A 20,522-nucleotide genomic window follows, 5' to 3' on the forward strand; every position below is an offset into this window, starting at 1 on the left:
TGTTGAATGTTTCAAATCGTGAACAAGATATGTCTCTTCAATTTCTGATTTCTTTCACCAGAATTTTACATTTTTTTTTTTTTTTGTCTTTTTGTTGTTGTTGTTGTTGTTGTTGCTATTTCTTGGGCTGCTCCCGCGGCATATGGAGGTTCCCAGGCTAGGGGTTGAATCGGAGCTGTAGCCACCGGCCTACACCAGAGCCACAGCAACGCGGGATCCGAGCCGCGTCTGCAACCTACACCACAGCTCACGGCAACGCCGGATCGTTAACCCACTGAGCAAGGGCAGGGACTGAACCCGCAACCTCATGGTTCCTAGTCGGATTCGTTAACCACTGCGCCACGACGGGAACTCCACAATTTTTTTTTTTAACAGCTACATCTGTGGTACATGGAAGTTCCCAGGCTAGGGGTCAAATCTGAGCTGTAGCTGCCGGCCTACACCACAGCCACAGCAACACCATATCTGAGCCGCGTCTGCGACCTATATACCACAGCTCACTGCAACACCGTATCCTTAACCCACTGAGTGAGGCCAGGTATGGAACCTGCATCCTCATGGATGCTAGTCAGATTTGTTACTGCTGAGCCACAACGGGAACTCCTAATATTGCTTACTTCTGTTTCTAGCTTTTTTCCCCCTTAAAGATATATTTGTCAGAATTTTGTCTATTTTACTTACATTCAAAAAGCAGTTATTTATTGGGACTATTTTTGTTTCTTATTTCATTGATTTCTTTTTTATTTTTATTAATTTCCTCCTCTTATCCTCTTGTTATTTATTATTTATTTTCTTTCTAGAAGTAAATGCTTAGCCCACGTGTGTATGTCCTGTATAGCTTTATTTATGGACATTGATTTTAGAATCTTATAGAATGTTCATGTGTTGCAAAATAGAATTCTTCTTTTGATTTTTTTCCAACCATTTGAAAATGTTAAAATGGTTCTTAGCTATAGACCCTACAAAAGAAGAGAGAATACTAGTTTAAAGAGTTTGGTGACCCCTAACTTAGTTAACCAGTTCTCAGTTAATGAGCATTTAAATTGCTTCTAATCTTTTGGTGCAACTTATAATCATGTACATGTGTTGCTTCATATGCATGCAAATGCCTTTTTTTTAATTAAAAAAATTCTTTTTTGTCTTTTGTCTTTTTAGGGCTGCACCTATAGCATATGGAGGTTCTCAGGCTGGGGGTCTAAAAGGAGCTTTAGCTCCTGGCCTACGCCAGAGCCACAGCAACACCAGATCCAAGCCGCATCTGAGACGTACATCACAGCTTACAGCAACGCCACATCCTTAACCCACTGAGCAAGGCCAGGGATTGAACCTTCATGGATACTAGTTAGGTTCATTAACAACTGAGCCAATACAGGAACTCCACAAATGCTTTTATTTTGATAAAGATTGCTAAATTGCCCTTTTAAGTCTGCTAGTGGATATGTCCACTGTCAATGGATAGAAATGCCTGTGTCCTCGCATTAGCTCCATTGTTTTCAATTTTCTTTTTCTTTCTTTTATTTTATAATTTCTTTTTTTTTTTTTTTTTTTTTGCCACAGCCACAGCATGCAGAAATTCCTGGGCCAGGGATCATACCTGCACCACAGCAGCAACAGAGCTAGTTAACATCCATTAGCATACATGATGTTTTAAAATGAGAACTTTTAAGATTTACTCTCTCAGCAACTTCAAATATATAATACAGTATTTGTCCACCCTCAACCCCTACCTTTGGCAACCACCAATCTCTTCTTTGTATCTACAAGCTTGTTTATTGCGGGTTGTTTTTTTTTTAAGATTTCACAGACAAGCAAGATCATAAGGTATTTACCTTTCTCTGACTTATTTCACTTAGCATAATGCTTTCAAGGTCCATCCATGTTGTAGCAAATGGCAAGGTTTCATTCTTTTTTATGGCTTAATCATATTTCATTACATATACATATATATATACACACACACAGATGTATACACATGTAATACATATATATGGATATATACATATATAGTATATATACCACATTTCTTTATCCATTAGCCCATCAATGGACATCTCCTTTTCTGTTAGGGACTCATAAGCCTTTATGCCTTCACTCTCATGTTATAGGGTTTTGGGAAAATAGCAGACACCCAGCCAATGCACACTCCTGGGTCAGTTGCCATTTGGAAGCTGCCATTTCCAGCTTCCAAAATTATATTGCTACTATTCCCTCTTCTTGTCTCCCTCCCCATGCTTGTAGGTTTGTCTTTAAGTAGATATGCATGACTGATATATGTATATGCATAACTGTATATACGTGTGTGTATATATATACACACATATACGCACAGTTGGTAAAATAGTTCCCTTCTGGTTGGTAAGCAGATGTTGCCCTGAGCCCTCAAATGTCCCCCAAAGTCCTTTTTACTTCACTGAGACTGCCAGTCTCCCTACCCCGGATCCATCAACTAATGGCTAAGGCCTGACTTAGCAGAGTGGCCTCCAGAGCCCACCCTAGCCTTAGGTGGCCACAGTCTTCCTGCCTTTGACTATCCTGAGTGTTGCTCTTGTTTGGGAGGGTGAAGAACCACATGAATGTGGCTGATCCTGGTTTGAAGAGGCTTTCAGGATTCCTGAGTGACCTTGACTACCAGTCAGATTTTCAAGCCACTGGAATTAATGATAGGGCTGGGGTTCAGTCAGACCTGGAGTCTAACCCTGACTCTTCTACTGCCCAGATCTGTAATTTTGGAGATGTAACCTTTACTCTATGAGTCTCAGTTTCCTCATCAGTGAAATGGGGATGAGGATATTGTGTGTAAAGACTTTTGGGGAAAATTAGAAGAGACAGTGTGTGTAGCAAGCCTAGCCCATGTCCAAGAAGGGTAACTGGTAACCTCCCTTCAGGAATGCATGTAAATCACCTTATGACCGCCAGATGGGGCCATTGGAATCAGTAAAGAAGAGCACCTGCACCAGACTTGGATGGGCATCTGCATCTCCTAAGTTATTTTTTCTTTAAGATAATAACCCCCCAGGGAGAGAAAATCAGAACGTCTTTGGGTATCATCTGTATTTTAACAAGTGATTTTAGTCCACATTATGAAAGTCTAAGACCCCTTGAGAGTGCATGGGGTAAGGTGGTCCAGGCCTCCCTCCCTCCCAGAAAGTAGCATCCAGCAAACACAGGTACATTTTATTGAGGGATTGAGATGGATTTCAAAAACTTGAAAAATAATTTGCAAGCCTTTCAAAACAGCAGCATCAATTTACATAGAGGAACCTATATTTCTTCTATGTGTATTCTTATTTTGAGTAAACTAAAAGAAGTTTGGGGTTTTAAAATTTTTTTTCTCCTCTAATTCAAAATGCATTGTCAATATAGCCTCTTTTAAAAAAAGTCTGCTAGGGTTAAAAAATAAGATGATAATCAGAGGCCTCTTTAAGTCTGAAAGCCCTGGTCTAGAATGCTGACTGGGTTTCTGGCTGTTGTGACATCACCCTAATAGAGGATGCAGAAGGAAAAGCAGGACCCAGGGCTGGGCAGGGGGTTGGGAGAGTGAGCCTATTGGATTCATGTGGGCATCAAGAGTGGCCCCTAGCCATAGTGCCTGGATCCTACTCAGAGGCCTCTGGGGCTTCTTGGGCCCTGTACGATCACCCAGTGTTTGAGAGCCTCTGTAGTCATATCCTCGACCCTGTCCACTCATTCCCACCTTTCATTTGGGCCTATGGGATTCAAGACTGCCTGAGCACACCCAGGTGCAGTGTCTGGGAGGAGACTGGGGATGAGGTCAGATCTGGCAGGAGATGCAAGTGTGGGAGCTAGGAGCATACCTGTGATAGCTAAGTCCTGAGTGCAGATGAAATCCCTCTGGAAGGGTGGGTAGCAGTGAAGGATTTGCTCCCCAAAGCCATTTACTTCCTGGTCCCACCACCTTAGTCCAAGAACATTATCTTGAACTGAATCTGCCATGGCCTCAAAGGGTGTCCCAGGACCCAGCTGTAACCTCTCCAACTCTCCCCACCCACAGCAGCCAGAGGAAGTTACCCAAATGCAAATAGGTTACTACCAACTTCCCAGGAGTCTCCCAGTGTCTCCCTGCAAAACTGAGAAGGAAGCCCAGGAGTTCCCATTGCAGCTCAGTGATAACAAACCCGACCAGGATCCATGAGGATGTGAGTTCGATCCCTGGCCTTGCTCAGTGGGTTAAGGATCTGGTGTTGCTGTAAGCTGAGGTATAGGTTCAGACACGGCTCAGATCTGGTGCTGCTGTGGCTGTGGCATAGGCTGGCAGTTACAGATCTGATTTGACTCCTAGCCTGGGAACCTCCATAGGCCACGAGTGCAACCCTTAAAAGACAAAAGACACACACACACACACACACACACACACAGGCTAGAATTTAAAAGACTGAACATACCAAGTGTTAGCTGAGATATGGAGACTGTTGGTGGGAATGTAAAATGGTACAATGATTTTGAAAAGTAGTTTGGCAGTTTCTTAAAAAGTAAAATATTAGTGGCATCACTAAAAATGGGGGAGTAGGGAACTCTGGGGGTCCATATCTCCCCCATGACACTGAAAAACTTCGCAAAAATTGATTGAAGCAACCTTATCAGATCGCTATAAAAAAGTGAAATATTTACAGCAATTAAGCAAAAGCTTAACTAGAAGGCCACTGAAAAATGATAGGAGGGCTTTGTGAAGTTTAACTTACCCTTTCTCAGTCCCTTCCTTGGAATGGCAGATATTGAAAACAGCAGACTATGTACTCAGTGTGGTACCTGGGAAAGAGAGTGAAAATTATGCCCAAGGATGCAAATTTGCCCATTTTGACCTATCTATGAGGCCCCTTTAAAAGACCGAGGCTAGGTGCTTGCCTTTGTTTTGCCAACTTCGAATTCTCTCAGGGGCAGAGAAGTGACTACCAAGGATATTCCTCGAAAACACTGAAAGGTAAATGAACAAAGTTGCTACCACTCAAGGGGAAAAATAACAATTACCGAAAACAACAGACATGCTAGAAGCCTGGGGCGAAAAGCTAGAGGGTGAGATACTCTGAAGACTAAGAACTTTGAAAAGCTCCCACATATAATGAGGGATCTAGGAAGCCATGTGCTTGCCCAAGGAAGGGTTTGTGTTTAGAAAAGACCTGAGGAGACCCTAAACTTTTACATTTTGATGAACTTTATGCTCTACAAAAGCAGGAAGTGAAGGCTAAGGTGAAGCTGTAAAAGGCCTTGCTAAGAATTGACAGGGTGCCCAAATACAGAAACAATCAGCAAAGACCTGAAGGGTACTTTGTTCTTTTTTTTCTTTTTCTTTCTTTCTGTCTCAGCTCAAGGCATTTGAAAAAAATTGCTGTCTAACCACTAGCTGATGTTTAACTTAAAGGAACAGAGACTTGAAAAGCCACACACAACAAAGAATACAGTCTTTACAAAAGTTTTAATTTTTAAAAAGTCACTAAACAAATAAGCAGCTACAACTCACAGTGAGCAACACCAATACATCCTGAGGAAGAGGCAGAATCTTATTTCCAGATTACACTGCATAATATTTTAAATACCCATTTTTAACAACAATAAAAATCAAGCAAGCAAAGAAACAAAACTAAGACCTATTTGCAAGAAAAAAATAGAAAGTATCCCCAAGGAAGCAGAGACACCGGAATTACTAGACAAAGACTTTAACTTAACTGTCTTAACTATACTCAAAGGAAAAAAAAAAGAAAAAAGAAACTATGGACAAAGTTGGAAACCAGAAGAATGTCTCAACAAATAAAGAATATCAATAAAGAAACAAAAAGCTACAAAAGGAACCAAACAGAAATGTTGGAGATTGCTTTAGACTGAATGTTGTGTCTTCCCCAAAATCATTTGAAACCTAATCCCTATGTGATGATACATGAGAAGCTGGGCTTTTGAGAAGGAAGAAGGCCCTCATTAATGGGATTAATGCCTTTATAAAAGAGACCCTACAGAGTTCACTTGCTCCTTTCACCATGTGAAGTTATAGTAAAAAGATTGTAGTCTATGAACCAAAAGTGTGCTCTTTATCAGACACCAAATCTGCTGACACCTTAGTCTCAGACTTCTACCCTCCATAACTTTGAGAAATAAACTTCTATTGTTTATAAGCCATCTGGTCTATGGTATTGTGTTATGGTAGCCCTAATGAACTTAGGTAGAGATAAAAAGCACAGAACCTAAAATGAAAAATTCATTCAGTGGGGACTAAGACAGATTGGAGCTAAAAGAAGAATAATCAGAAAATTTAAAAATAGTTCAAATAAAATTATCCTGTCTCACAATCAGAAAGAAAATGGAATGAAGAAAAATGAACAGATCCAAAGAGAACTGTAGAACACATGAAGCATATCAACACATGCATCACAGAAGTCCCAGAAGAGACATTGGTTAGGAAATTACCAATTTTTTATTTTATTTCATTTTATTTTAATTTAATTTAATTTAATTTTTTGTCTTTTTAGGGCCACATTTGGGGCATATGGAAATTCCCAGGCTAGGGGTCGAATCGGAGCTGTAGCTGCCAGCCCACACCACAGCCACAGCCACGCAGGATCTGAGCCGCATCTGAGACTTATACCACAGCTCATGGCAATGCCGGATCCCTAACCCACTGAGTGGGGCCATGGATCCAACCTGCATCCTCATGGATACTAGTCGGGTTCTTTACCACTGAGCCATGATGGGAAGTTCCAGAAAATTACCAAATTTAATAAAAATACATAAATCTACACATCCAGGAAGCTCAACAATTCCAAGTATCCAGAATATATGAAACACTTATAACTCAACAAAAAGGACAAACAATCCAATTAAAAAATGGACAAAGGACTTGAATAGAGTTGTTGCTCCAAAAAAGATATACAAATGGCCAAGAAACACATGAAAATATGCTCAATATCACAATCTTAGGGAAATGCAAATCAAAACCACAATGAGACGCCACATTATACCCAAGAGGACAGCAGGGATATTACTAACAGAAAATAATAAGTCTGGCAAGGATGTGGAGGAATTGGAACCCTTGCACACTGCTGGTGGGAATTTAAAAAACTGCAGTCACCTTGGAAAACAGTTTGGTTGTTCCTCAAAAAGTTAACTGTCAGATTACTATATGACCCAGCAATTTCACTCCTAAATATATACCGAGAAAAAGTTGAAAACAGGTACTCAAAAAAAAACACTCGTACATGAATGTTTAGAGCAGCATTATTCACCATAGCCCCAATGTATAAATAATCTAATGTCCATCAATAGATGAATGGATAGATAAAAGTGATGTATGTATGTAATGGAATATTATTCATTAAAAAAAAGGATGAATTGCTGATACTTACTGCAACTTGGATGAACCTGAAAAATATGCTATCTACAAGAAGCCAGACATAAAGAGCAACTTGTCCTCCATTTATATGAAAAATCCACAATAGGCAAATCCATAAAGACAGAAAACAGATTCATAGTTGCTGGGAAATGGGGGCAGAGAAGAATGGGGAGTGACTGTTCATGGGTGTGGGGTTTTCATCTGAAATGATGAAAAATTTCTGGAACTAGATAATAGTGATTATAACAACATTATAAATGTACTTACTCCCACTGAAATGTGTTCTTTAAAATGGCTTAAATGGCAAATATATTACATGTATTTTACCCCAATTTCTGAAAAGGGTAAAATATGTATCTAACATCAGATGCGGCCCTTCCATGATGTATGGTCAGGGTGCCAGTCCTGGTTCCTCCACTTCCTGGTGGAAGGCCCTGGGCATGTCCCATCTCTTAAGTCTCCTCTTTGAGACCCTCAAGGGGGGGGTCCAGTGGGATTAGCAGAAATCTCTGTAAGCCTTTAGGCCATATTTAAATAGGATATGAGGGCCCAGCCCCCCAAGGGTGGGGTTTGAAATCAGATTATGGGGTAAGAATTGAGGAGAGTGGCAGTGTGTTTGCCTGTGCAAGTCTGTAAGTGTTTGGTCTCGGTTTCCTGTTCTATAATTCCCAGGGGACAACCCTGGACAGGGGGTAGTTCCTCATGTCTGTTATCTTCAGTACCTGCTCCCTAGAGCCTCACCCCAGAGACACAGATGGTGTCTCAGCTTTAAACACAAAGCTAGTAACCTTAGTGAAATTAACGGATCCCTTGGAGCCTCAGTGTCCTCATCTGTGACAGAAGGATAATAATATCTACCATGGAGTATGGTGATGAAACAGTGAGGAGAGATTTTATACTCTGCCTCATTCTACGGTTTTGAGGCAGCAAGATAATGTGTGCCAAGGTCCTAGCCCCAGGATTTTTCCTTTGTTCTGGTCCCTCTTTCCTCCACAAGCCCTTGCTCCTCCCAAGACACTCTGCCTTCACTCTCTCTCTCCTTCTCCACCTAAGATTTCAGGACAATCTCACCCTAGTGGGGAAGGCCTCTCTGTGGGTAAGCACAGAGCTGCAAGACTGGCAGAAAGGGGCTCCTGGGAGACAGAGGGCAAGAACAGGGAGTCCCAGGACCCCCAAAAGCCCAGCTTTGCCCTATGGAGAGCCACTGTTCTGGATTCTTACCAGGTGAGTGATCACAGGCCACTCCAGGCTCACAGCCCACTTCCAAGGAAGTTCTGCTTGTGGCCAAGACAGCATGGTACAAGGCTGGAAGAACCTTCAGCCCCTGCTTCCCAGGAGGGCTGCCCCTTCCTCAAATGGGGCAGCTGCTCTCACTCTCCACGCTCTGCTGGCCTGGCTCCAGGCACACATGCCTTCCTGTGGCTGTAATCACAGGGCTCTCCCCACAGTGCGTTGCTCAGGCCTCCAAGTTGCGACATTGCTCTTAGCACCTCGCTTTCCAACACCATCAAGCCAAAGTATGTAAGTCAAAGAACCACGCCTGGCTGTACGAGGTTCCCCCCTCTTTTGGATTATTTCATCAGAGTAAATTCCCAGCAGTGAGACTCTTAGGCTAGAAAACCTGAAAAACATTTTTATGGCTCTTGCTGCTTATTGCCAAATTATCTTCTCATATGCTTGTACATTCTCACTATCAGTTAATGAATATACTTGGTTTCCCTGCAGGATCACTGGCTTTGATTCTAAGCATTACTTTTCAAAATTTTGCAAATAGCTTTACTCTTCCAGTTTTGGAAATTAAAAAAAAATGCTTGTTGTAATATTTCTAATAATATAGACATATAAAGAGGCCACTGGTGATGAGACATCTTACAGACAATAACTAAAATCCTGCATACTTTGTGAGGGCATTTTCATACATAATCATTAATACCATTTTGACACCAAATCATCAAGAAATCTTTGGCATCATCCAATGCCCATCCATAGTTTCATTTTCCCATTTCCTCAAAAATAAAACCTCTTTTCATTTGTTTTGTTCAAATAGGAGCCACACAAAGGCCACACAGGATATTTGGATATTATATTTCTTAATTCTCTTTTAATCCAGAGTGCCCTTCCCCCTTTTGCCTTTCTTGCCTTTGACTTGCTGCATGAGCCATGTCAGTCACCCTGTAGAGGGTCCCCTCCTTCTCAATTTGTCTGGCTGACTTGTGTCAAGTCAATTGAACTGGATCCTCTTCTCCCCTTCCTCCTAAAGCTGTCACTGAATTCAGGTTCAACTTTTTTGGCAGAAAGCATCAGAGGCAGAGCTGGGGGCTACCTATTGCATCCCATTTGGAAGCATGGGACATCTGAGTGCTCTTTTCTTAGTGAGTCCAACACTGGTCCTTTCGAGGTAAATGTCCCATCAACCTTTCGGGCATTGTGATGCCACTGATCAGGAGTCCCCAAGATCCACCCCTCAGCTCAGTGCCATGGGGAGTGGGGATTCGATCTTTTACTCCTTGATTCATTAATTCTTTCTATTTGATGATACATTTGGAGAGAAATAAATGAAGCCAGCATTCATTAAACACTTACAAATGTGATGACCTAGTACCTGGTGCCTTACTATATACTGTGTTGTATTCAATCCTCATAACAAAATGGTGAGGAAGAAAAGTGACAAGATTGTAAGAGAAATGACAGTTGATAACATTTGGACTGCCTCACTTTGTGCAATACTACCCTTGAGGTAGACTCTGGTATCACCCCTAACTGACTGACAAGGAAGTCAAGGCTCAGCCTTGGTCCTGACTGGCCAGAGGGCACAGAGCCGGGAAGAGGCAGGGCAGGATGTGACCTGGGTTTCTTGCTTTCTGCAAGCCTCCTCCTTGCTGTTCAGGCTGGGTTGTGGGTCACAGTTATCCCTGGCCTTGGCTGCCTTCCAGCAGTGGCAATTGAGGAAACCATCAGTATGTAAACATGCCCCAGTAGGCTGCCCTTAGAAATTTCTTCCAGAAGGACACAAGCATGACCAAGAGTGTCTGGCTCAACAAATGTTTATTGGCCACTGTTCCTACTCTTAAGAATGGTGGAGGCCAGTCTCTTGGTGGCTATTTCCGGGGCCGTCCAGTATAGTTGGCCAGGGGAGGTCCCCACTGGAGATTTCCATCTATGTAGGATCACTGGCACAGAGATGAGAGCTGCAGCAAGGCAGTGGAGGAAACAGCCACGGAGAAGGTAGACAGTAAGAGGCCAAAGGGACTTAGAGACATCTCACGATAACAGAGGAGAAATCATCTAACCCAACAAAGGGAACTGCAGAGTCTTAGCCATACCCCAAATACCCATGAGTAGGGGAAAGACTCCATCAGCCAGTCTAGTCATACTGAGGAATACAGCAGCTATTAGGAGCCATGCACTGACATATATTCCACTCAATGAGAGGGCTTATGGTGAAAAAAAATCAAGCTTCATAAAAACAGGGAGAGATTTTGCTGTTTATAACACACGTAGAGAAATGCCTGCATATGCTACAGGTAGATGCACGTGTCTATAAATGCCTAGGGATGATCTGCAAGGAGACTCCAAAAATTCAAACAGTGTTACCTGGGGCCTAAGATTCAGCCAGGGGCACATGGCCAAGGAAGGAGTCTTGTCTTTACTGAAATAATTTCATTTGTATTTAAAAAAAAATGCGTTCATGTATTACTTGAGTATTTAAAATTACTTGAGTATTGTTAAAATTAATTTAACAATACAAACAGCAGGCTGCTCAGAGACTTCGTGGTGGCCACTGCTACCTCAGCTTGGAGGCTGCCAAAGCTGGAAATGCTTCAGGCATGGAGGAAGCTTTGGATGGGCAGCTCCCTGGGACCCGGACCTTGGCTATCACCCCAAGCACTGGGGAGGGCAGGCCGGGACATGAGCCAGGCTCCCAGCACCTATCTAGGCCTTTAGGAGACCCTCCTGCACAATGGCTGAGGCGCTTGTCCTGAGCCCTCTCTCCATGGCCTTCCTCCGAAGGATGAGGGAGGGACAAGCTGGGAATGCAAAGGTGGGGACTCTGGCTGAGCGTGTGCTGGGAATGACTCCCCTGTCCACCTGCGTCATGGAGAAGTCTTGAGGTGACACTGACCTTTGCTGGGGGGCACTGGTGAACTGGCTGCCAAAGGCCATCTATGGCCAGCCCTCCAGCTCCACAGCCTCTCAAGGTTGTGGCCAGCGAGTGAGAAAGCAATGCCATTGCCAACCCAATGCCACCACCTTGGTCAGAACAGATCCAGATCTGGTCTCAGGGACACTGGTTGGAGACAGAGCCTGGGGAGAGTTTTCCTCCCTCACAAGAAGAGATATTCCATCCCAAGTTGTGCTCTGGACTCTGAACCCCAGCTTGGAGCTGGTGCTCCTAGGGCTCTGGAAGGTGGGGGAGGGACAAACTGACCAAATGGAACTGCAAAATAAAATAGAAGAGTGAGCCAGTGCTAAGCAGCATCATGGGTCCCCTGACCACCCTGACAGCTATGCTCAGTTTCCAAACGTTGGAATCAAAGCCTGTGTGCTCTGAGTGACACTCTCTCCCAAGCCCTTATTAGTAGTGCCCACATGCTGTGGCCCCTGTGTCCTCTGTCATGGATGTGTTTGCAACCTTCTCTTTCAGTTCCTGTTCTGCCTCATTCAGCACCTGTAACCTGAAAAGCAGGCCCTTTATTTCTCACAAAATGCCTTTTGAAGACTCAGCCTTTGCCTCTTCCCACAGAAGCCCCCCAGTCAGTCCCAAGTGGGGCACCCTGTGTCCCCTGCATCCTCTACTCCCTTCGTCTCCGTCCTTCTTCCACTCCAAGCCTCTGCAATCCCAGCAACTAAGAAAAATGTAAATAAGATAGCCAGCCATGTAAGTAAGTGCACAACGCCCCTGGCCAGCAATTCTGCTGACAGCTGTGCTCTATTTCCTAGTTTGGGCTCACGTTAGATGACTCACCATTCAGGCACGGGACCCCATACAGTGCCCTGGCACCATCACCGGGGGTAGGGGGGCAGTCACCATGCACCAATTTGTATAACACACCCAGTGGGAAAAAAGAGACTGCCTCTCAATAGGGAAGAGAGAGTAATTTGGGCATGCAACTATATCATGGAAGGTTAGGCAGCCTAGAAAAATGAATTAAATTCAAGACAATTCACCTGGAGGGGTTTCTGTGGTGAACTTTTCAGTGAGAAAAGCAGGATGCAGAGAAGGACATACAATATCCCATTTTTGTAATGTGAACAAAACAAACCAAAAAACCCAACAAACTCTCCCCCCACCCCCTGGTGTGTGTCTGGTGATAGAACGTGGAGAGAAAGGTGTATGTTGTGCAGTTAGGAATGGATGCCTGTTAGGGAGGGACGTGGGAGAGGGAAGAAAGGGTGTGAGGAACAGAGGCTGAGTGGAACACTAAGAGCTCAACAAGTACTTGTTCAGGTTGGTCCTGCTCCACACTGAGGGGACCCTCGTGGCCCAGGTGGAACAAGGGGGGTGTTGCTTAATATCCTCTCCTGGGCTGCATGGGTGAGGGAGGGGGCATAAAGACAGAGCCAGGATATGAGTGTGCCCATTCTATTTGCTTGTACATACATGTGTGTAGTAAACTTGAATTTAAAATGTTTTCTAATGCAAATCAAAACTACAGTGAGAAAAAAAATTTTTTTAATGGAGTTCTCTTTGAGGCTCAGAGGGTTAAGAACATGACACAGTGTCCATGAGGATGAGGGTTCAATCCCTGACCTTGCTCAGGGGGTTAAGGATCTGGCATTGTGGCATAGGTGGCAGATGTGGCTCAGATCTCATGTTGCTGTGGCTGTGGCTCTGATTTGACCCCTAGCCCAGGAACTTCCATATGCTACCAGTGCGGCCATTAAAAAATTACATCAACAAAGAGACTACAGTGAGGTACCACCTCACATTGGTCAGAGTGGCCATCATTAAAAAGTCTACAAATAACAAATGCTGAAATGGGTGTGGAGAAAAGGGAACCCTCCCATACCATTACTGGGAATATAAATTGGTGCCGCCACTACAGAAAACAGCTAATCATGGAGTTGCCATATGATCCAGCTATCCTATTCCTGAGTATATAACCAGACAATGCTATAATTCTCAAAGATACACGCACCCCAATATTCATAGCAGTGCTATTTACAACAGCCAAGACATGGAAACAATCTTTTTTTTTGGGGGGGGGGGCTTTTTGCCTTTTCTACGGCCACTCCCGCAGCATATGGAGGTTCCCGGGCTAGGGGTCGGATCGGAGCTGTAGCCACCGGCCTACACCACAGCCACAGCAATGCCATATCTGAGCTGCATCTGCAACCTACACCACAGCTCACGGCAATGCCAGATCCTTAACCCATTGAGCAAGGCCAAGGATCAAACCCACAACTTCATGGTTCCCAGTCAGATTCGTTAACCACTGAGCCATGATGGGAACTCCCGGAAACAATCTTAATATCCACAGACAAATGTATAAAGAAAATGTGGTGTGTGTGTGTGTGTGTGTGTGTACACTGGAATGGAATATTACTTATAAAAAGAATGAAACAATGCCGTTTGCAGCAATATGGATGGACCTAGGGATTACCATACTAAGTCAGATTGAGAAAGACAAATACCATATGATATCACTTAAATGTGAAATCTAAAATACTATACAAATGAACATTTCTATGAAACAGAAACAGACTCAGACATAGAGACTTGTGGTTGCCAAGGGGGAGGGGCAGGGGAGAGATGGACTGGGAGTTTGGGGTTAGCAGACGGGTAAACAGCAAGGTCCTAGTGTATAACACTGGAGACTATATTCAGTATCCTGTGATAAACCATAATGGAAAATTATATATATTTGTATAACTGAATCATTTTGCTGTACAGCAGACATTAACACAAGTATAATCAATTATATTTCAATAAAATTTAAAAAACAAAAAAGCAAAATGTTTTATATAATGTATAAATAAACATATTATACAAAAAGTATTTAAAGTAGTTCCCTGCCACTTTGGGGGTCTGATCCAGACTACCCAGTCCAGAGTTAGAGGTCCTCCCGCTGGCCCCATCGACCTGCCCAGTGCCTCTTCTCTGTACCAGGGTCCAGTAGGGCTGTGCCCACTAGGCAGACACAGCACCAATCACATTCCAGATAAGCCCAAGGAGCCCAGGCCACCCTGGTAATGGGTCCCTAGCCAGTCACATACCTCTGTTCCAAGAAGCAATGGGTACCATTCATTTTCTTCCTTTTCCCAGAGATTTTCCAGCGCTGTGCCTCAGGGGGCTCACATCAGGACAGATGAGATCCCTCTGTCTCAGTTGATTAGGTTTCAGAAGTCCCTCACCCCTGTCCTATCAAATCTCTTTGATCATCATGATCTTCATCATTGTCATTGTCAGGGCAGAGGTGATGATGCTGCCAGGTAAACTTTGCTCCCTTCACCTCTTTTGATCTGTACAGTGATCCCGTGAGTTACGTATTGTTATCCTGTATGATAGATTAGGAAACCAGCTCACACCAGGAATGGGCCCTTTCCAAGGTCACATGGCTCCATGGCAGAGGCTCTGACCCCACATGTTTCTAAACCTTGGCAGTTAATCATATGTGGAGTCCTTTTCGTCTGCTGTTCTCTCATGGCCGCTTGGGCCCAAGTTAGTGCTTCTCGTGGCAGACTGGCCCTGATGGTGTCCAGTTGCCCATCAACTGGTTTTTAGGAACACAAGCCAGGAGGACTGGATTTAGAATAGGATGATGCATTCAGGTGCCCTAGCAGTCCGGAGCAGCACCCAACCCTGTCCACCTCTGCAGAGGGAAAAGCCACACTGTCCACTAATGGAGGTGGTGGCAGCTAGGATTCTAGCCACTTTGTCTGTCCCTCGTCTACAACAGGGAACAGGCCTGCTCAGGCTCTGCTTGAGGGAACTAGTGATAGGCACCTCTTCCCTGATATTTGCTGATGGTCTGAGGTCCCTGCTGGGTGTCCCCCATTGGGGAGTCACTGAGGCTGCATCCCTGCTGGTGCCACCGCTATGCTAAGTGCATTGCTCACATTCTCCCTGGCTCTTCATTGCAGCCTTGAAGCCGGTCCTGCCTGCATTCCCAGTTCATGGCTCGGGGAACTATGGTTAAGGGTTGGGAAGTTGCTGGGGTCACATGGTTAGGAGGTAGGTAAGGTGTTATTCAAATCCATTTCTGATTGATGGTCCCCAAAGCCACTTTGGCAGAATAACTGGGATTTTTTTTCTCTGTATTTCCTGCTCCCTGCCAATCTCCTATTTGGGCAGTGCTGCAGATCTATCCTCATGGACCTTTGAGGGGGGTGTTCCCTGGAGAAATGACCAGAGGAAGTCACTGGGCTCATCTAGATGCTTGCTGGGGTCTTTTTAACATCCACGGCTCTTAGAACAAGGCCTTTAGGTACAAAAGACAGAGGATGCTGAATTTCAAAGCAGAGTATATAAGCCCCTGGAGGGCATAATGCTGAGAAAGCCAGGGCTCCCAGTAGGTATGGAGCCTCTGAGGCTGTAAAGAAGCACAGTTGAGACCAGCTGGTATGAGCCTTTGAGAAGCGACCCTGTGACCCTGTTTTCAACTGCCCCCTCCTCCTACAGGGCTACCCAGATAGCAGACAGGGCCAGAACTGAGAGAGAGGACACCTGGCCTTGTTTCCCAGGCAAGCCGGAGAACTGGGAAGTCCACCACAAAAGCCAGGTCTGGCACTGCAGGCCAGAGGGCAGCAAGGGCCCTGGGTCTGAGTGTAGCTTCTAGAGAGGCACACAGGCAGCCATTCAGAGTTTGGGCTCCAGAAGGGAGGAGGTGTGGGCAGGCCTGGGTGAGCAACACCCAGTGAAGGGATGTGGCTGGGTCTGTGTAGGAGTGTGGGATCCTAGCTTCATCTGTGACCTACACCACAGCTCAGGGCAACGCTGGATCCTTAACCTACTGAGCAAGGCCAGGGATGGAACCCACATCCCCAAGGATACTAATCGGTCTTGTTACCACTGAGCCACAACAGGAACTTCCAAAAGCTCATTTCTTTTCAGCTTCGAATAATATTCCATTGCCTGGGTTACCACTGTTTATCACCCATTCTCCATCAAGGAGATTTTAGTTACTTGCAATCTGTAAATTATGAATAAAACTGCTGTAAACAGAAGTTTTCAGCTCCTTTTGGTAAGTACCAAGGAGCATGATGGTTAGATTTTATAAGACCATGTTTAGTTTTTTTTTTTTTTTTTTTTTTGTCTTTTTGCCTTTTCTAGGGCTGCTCCTGCGGCAAATGGAGGTTCCCAGGCTAGGCGTCTAATCGGAGCTGTAGCCACCGGCCTACACCAGAGCCACAGCAACGCAGGATCCGAGCCGCGTCTGCGACCTACACCAAAGCTCACAGCAAGCCAGATCCTCAACCTACGGAGCGAGGCCAGGGATCGAACTGGCAACCTCATGGTTCCTAGTCGGATTCGTTAACCACTGTGCCACGATGGGAACTCCATAAGACCAGGTTTAGTTTTGTAAGGACTTGCCACCTGTCTTCCAAATTGACTGTACCACTTTGCAATCCAACTAGCAATGAGTGGGTTCCTGTTGTTTCACATACTTGTCAGCATCTGGCTTTGGCAGTGTTTTGGATCTTGGTCATCCTAATGGGTGTGTAGTGATATCTCGTTGTTTTAATTGGCAATTCCCTGATGACATATGATGAGCATCTTTTCATATGCTTATTTGCTATCTGTATTTCTTCTTTGGTGAGATGTCTATTAAAGTCTTTTGACCATTTTTTAAAAATCAGGTTGTTTACTTTTTATCGTTGAGTTTGTTGGTTTTTTTTGTTTGTTTGTTTGTTTGTCTTGTTAGGGCTGTATCCAAGGCATATGGAGGTTCCTGGGCTAGGGGTACAATCGAAGCTGTAGCTGCCAGCCTACTCCAGTGCTGCAGTAACATGGGATCCGAGCTGCTTATGCAACCTGCACCACAGCTCACTGTATCGCCGGATCCTTAACCCGCTGAATGGGATCGGACCTGAGTCCTTAACCCACTGAATGGGATCGGACCTGAGTCCTCATGGATGCTAGTTGGGTTCGCTAATCACTGAGCCATGAAGGGAACTCCCTATTGCTGAGTTTAAAGACATTTTATTTAATGTATTTTAGAATACAATCCTTTAGCAGATATACATTTTGCAAATATTTCTCCCAGTGTGTCTTCTCATTCTCTTGAAAAAAAAACAAGGCAAAAGTTTTTAATTTTAATGAAGTCCAATTTGTCAATTATTTTTCATGAATCATGTCTCTGATGTTATATCTAAAAAGTTATCATCCTACTCAAGGTCATCTAGAGTTTCTCCTATGTTATCTTCTAAGAGTTTTACAGTTAAGTATTTTACTTGGACCTGTGACTTTTTAAAAATATAGTTATATAACATATCTCTGATGAAAGATATCTTCAGAGGCCACATGTTTAGTTGAAGACTATTCGTATGCTACATTTTTTTCTTTTGCTTTTAAATTGGTATATATAGTTTGCATGTTATGATTAAAATACAAATACCAGAGATTACAGGACACCTTTGGGAGGAAACATGTGAATTGGGGTCTGGTTACTCTCTCTCTCTCTCTTTTTTTTTTTTTTTTGCCTTTTTGTCTTTTTTTTAGGGCCGCACCGGTGGCATATGGAAGTTCCCAGGCTAGGAGTCCAGTTGGAGCTACAGCTGCCGGCCTACGCCACAGCAATGACCAATCTGAGCTGCGTCTTCGACCTACACCATAGCTCACAGCAACACCACCAGATCCTTAATCCTCTGAGCAAGGCCAGGGATCAAACCTGCATCGTCATGGATGCTAGTTGGGTTCGTTAACTGCGGAGCTACGACAGGAACTCCTAGTTACTCTTTTTTAGTGAAGATTTAGGTGAGACCCTATGCCTTCACTAAAGACACAGGGAAAATGTCTGATGGTGAATTCTTATTGGGAAGCCACATATCTTAGAAATTCAGACATGCTACCATTTGCTTGACAATAAGTCACCATGTACCGAACTTTATAATCATTGATTAATTTGAAATACAATGATTTATCTGAGATTATTTTATTTATTGACTTATTTTTGTCTTTCTGTCTTTTTTAGGGCCGCACCCGAAGCAAATGGAGGTTCCCAGGCTAGGGGTCAAATCAGAGCTGTAGCTCCCAGCCTACGCTACAGCCACAGCCACGCCAGATCCGAGCCGCGTCTGCAACATAACCACAGCTCACGGCAACGCCAGATCCTCAACCCACTGAGCGAGGCCAGGGATCAAACCTGCAACCTCATGGTTCCTAGTCAGATTCGTTTCTGCTGTGCCACGATGGGAACTCCAGTCTGAGATTATTTTAAATGAAATATTATGTCACCTATTTTAAAAGAAAATCCATAATTTTCAAATCTACATTGAAACAAATGTTATTGTAAATCATCTCAGGGACAACCAGTAATATGGTTTCAATCCACTCTTTGGAGGAAAGATAATTGGTTATCAAAGTCCATCTGATGATCTGCACGAAAAGTGTGACTCTCACTAAAGCCGGAGGAGGTGACATGCATGCAGTTATGCACCCAGTCCATAGATTCTACAAAGAAGGCCAGTGCTCTATTGCCAGCTCCCCTCATTGTGTCTTCTGGGTCTTCCCATTTTAGGCTTTAAGGCTTTTTCCTAAACTCCAGCCATCATCACCTTGGTGGCCTTGCTTTTGAGTATTTGGTGCTTGTGGCTATCACATTCATCAAGATTCACAAGAAAGAGGTCCTCCTTCCAGGAGTGAAGGTAAGTGTGAAGGGGCTGGCAATGAAGGGAAGAAATGGGCTCTGACATTAGTGATTCTAAAGCTGCGAGTTTATTTATTTATTTATTTATTTTATTACTCAAATGAATTTATCACATCTATAGTTGTATAATGATCATCGCAGTCCAATTTCACAGGATTTCCATCCCACAACCCAAGCTGCGAGTTTAGAAGAGAATTCTTGCCCCATGCCTCCAGCTTGAGCCAGGAGATGGCGGGATGAGACCCAAGGGAGAAAGACTGGACATGCTAGGTTTGTGATGTTTGAGGTAAGTGACAGATCTATAGTGGTGACGCCATCTCTGAGACTCTGTGGTCTTGCTTTGACTCCTGACTGTTGAAACCAGCGCTAGACTTTGTAGCCACAAATTTCCCAGCTTGGGTTTATAACTTGTTCTGAGTTAATTTTTGTGAAGGATGCAAAGTCTGTGTTTAGATTCCCCCTTTATTTTTTTTTTTTGCATGTGGATGTCCATTTGTTTCAAAACCATTTGTTGAAAAGTTTTATCCATTGTATTGCCTTTACTGCTTTGTCAAAAATCAGCTTATGTGGGTCACTATATTTGTGTGGATCTATTTCAGGGCTCTCTATTCTATACCAGTGATCAATTTGTCTGTTTATTTACCAATACTACACTGTCTTGATCACTGTAGCTTTATGCAAAGTCCTAAATTTGTGTACTATCAGTATTCAGACTTTGTTCTCTAATATTGTGTTGGCTATTTTGGCCTTTTTGCGTCTCCATATAAATTTTAGAATCAGTTGTTGATTTCCATAAAATAACTTGCTGGGATTTGACTGCGATTGCATTGAATCTATAGCTTAAGTTGGGAAGAATTATCATCATGAAAATATTGTCTTCATATCCATGAACATGAGATATATTTTTATTTCATCAGAGTTTTATGGTTTTCCTCATGTAGATCTTGTACATATTTTGTTATATTATGTCAAATACTTCGTTTTGAGGAAGTGTTAATATAAATGCTAGTAAGGACATTTTTTTGTGGTTTCTTTGAATTGATACAATTTTAAATTGTTCAATGCTGGTATATAGGAAGGTGTTTGACTTTTTCATACTGACCTTGTATCCTACAAACTTGCTATAATTTCTTATCAGTTCAAGGACTGTTTTTGTCAATTCTTTTGGATTTTATATATACACAAACATGTCATCTGTGAACAGTTTCATCTCTTCCCTCCCAATCTGTGTACCTTTTATTTCCTTCTTCTTACTGCCTTAGCTAGGACTCTCAATATGATGTAGAAAAGCAGTGATGAGAGAGCAGAGAAAGAATAAAACATTATTCCTAATCCTAAACTGTTAAAAAAAGAAACTTTCAGTTTCTTACCATTAA

At 43.4% G+C, this 20,522-nt stretch overlaps 1 protein-coding gene across 1 annotated transcript in view; it reads right to left on the reverse strand.

Moving 5' to 3' along the window:
• The window catches only part of CNOT6 (CCR4-NOT transcription complex subunit 6), a 153,360-nt gene that overhangs the window by 83,922 nt on the left and 48,916 nt on the right, over window positions 1-20,522 (reverse strand). The window contains exon 3 of the mRNA XM_085013590.1: window positions 4,701-4,767. The gene's annotated coding sequence lies outside the window, so the exon portion shown is untranslated. The remainder of the gene's footprint in view (window positions 1-4,700; window positions 4,768-20,522) is intronic.

Source organism: Sus scrofa, chromosome 2, assembly GCF_054392235.1.
Source record: "Sus scrofa isolate SSC_HxYL_T2T_F1_AM1 chromosome 2, Sscrofa_HxYL_maternal_Yorkshire_Landrace_v2.0, whole genome shotgun sequence".
NCBI classification, from domain to species: Eukaryota; Metazoa; Chordata; class Mammalia; order Artiodactyla; family Suidae; genus Sus; species Sus scrofa.